Raw genomic sequence first — 1,973 nt, 5'->3', positions numbered from 1 at the left:
AGACCCAGTGACCTCATATTGCTCAGCATAGGAACCAAAATACCAAGAGACGGTCTCAATATTTTGTGGCTAGGAAATGTTACCTGAAATTATTTGACCTTACTTACCTTGCCTCCTCTCTGCATAGGAAGTGAGCAGATTGAGGGTAGAATTAGTGAAGTATTAAAAAGATTTCTGCTGAGTGTGAAAACCGCTTTAAGCTGCTCGAGTCAAACCGGGCACACTTCCCAGTGGTATTACTAAATGGCTTTTCTGTCTCCTCGTGGAGGAGCCATTTTTATCACGTCTAGTTTCTGAGTTTTGCTCAGAAGATGGTTCGGCTCCAACCTGTGAGCTGGTGATTAAGATGGCACATGCAATTCCTCCGTGCAGGCTCTGTCATTGGTTTTCAATCAGGATGATTGAACGAGTCCTCTTTGGATCTAATAAGAAGCTATTCAAGTGATTTCCAGTTGCCCGGGTGGCTCTGCTGTGGTGTGACGTAGTGATTAAGTGTGAGCTGTGAGTGAAGAATTCTCCATTTCAGTTCTGGCCCTGCCACTTCCTGTCTGGGGGAATTCAGGAGACTCGTTCACTGTGTATGCTTCAATGTCCTCCTAGGCACACAATATGCAGACACTAACAGCATGTGGCTTGCTGAGTTACCGTGAGGCTTACACGAGCTCATTTATGTCTGTTTCTAAATAGCACCGGTTTGAGCGCAGTGCTTGCTTGGACTATTTTAGCAGGATTTATTATCTATTTGTAACTTTGTTTTTAACTCATGATTCTGAGACTAACCATTAAAGACATGGATAGGAATCACACCTTTTAAAATCAAGGGAAAGGTAAATTGGTGGCCAAACACAGGATTGTACAAAGGGACCATGCAGATGCCGGAGGAAAACCCAGTTGCTGCCAGCTGAGTGCCTTGGTACTAAGCAGCCGAGCTAACGTTATAAGGTTCTGCCAGAAGCAGAATTATAAAGAGGCAGCTGTAACTCGATTTTCTCTCTTTTTCTGGTTTTACAGTTATCTATTTGTGTGTTGGGGTGTGAGTGTACACACCATATGCTATATAGAGAGGTCAAAGGCCGACCTCAGAGGAGTCTGTTCTCCAGTAATGTCTGTCCCAGGGTTTAAATTCAAATGTCAGGCCTGGCAGCGAGAGCCTTTACCTACTGAGTAATCTTGTTAGCCCCTATCTTCTCATGAAGACCACTTGAATTGAAGAAATTTATTTCTTCAGTAAGGGGTTGCAACTCTCACTTAGAAGAAGGGCATTCTGTACAGGAGGTCAGGTGTCAGATTCAGGTAGGGGGTATTGGGATACTTAATAGATCAATAGACTGCTGAGATGAGGCTGGGACCCAAGACACGTTCTCTTGCCTGTACCAGGATGATTGGCACCATCCATTGCTCACCTGCCTTCGGGAATACCTTCTTCATTCTTCAGCCTTTTTCCTCCCTCTGAGGCTGGGAGCACCTCTGGAGTCAGTCTCTTTTTCTTGCTGCATGCCTCTCTGACCTCAGTGAGTATGAATTAGTTTCGGTCTCAGTCTTCCATCAAGCAGACATTTTCATTTGAGGCTCTTATCTCTAACGGGGAAATGATAGCCTCTGTTGTTCATTAAGGGGGTTCAGACCTTCTAGAGTGGCTGGGAGATAGTCAGGGGATATGGATGAGATGACATCATTCATGAAGTCAACCTTGGATGGTGAGCTTAAGTCGAGCCTTCGAGGCAGGTGAGTAAGGAAACTATCTGGAGGTACAGACACCATCTTTCTTCCTGTTCTACCTAACAGGCTCTTGTATGTGGCAATAGGGGCTGATCTGGGTATGATACTGGCCATCTATTCTTAGAGGCATTAACATTTCTTGAAGTTTCCATATTATATCTCAACAATAACCAACTCTTTATAGTGATCACTTCTCACTCTGGAAACTATCCCGAGCTTTTGTCCCCGCCGGCAAGAACACACTCAGGACAACC

The sequence above is a fragment of the Mus caroli genome, chromosome 2 (assembly GCF_900094665.2).
Source record: "Mus caroli chromosome 2, CAROLI_EIJ_v1.1, whole genome shotgun sequence".
In the NCBI taxonomy this organism is placed as follows: Eukaryota; Metazoa; Chordata; class Mammalia; order Rodentia; family Muridae; genus Mus; species Mus caroli.
The sequence above is the reverse complement of the archived record's forward strand: the minus strand, read 5'-3'. Positions refer to the sequence as shown.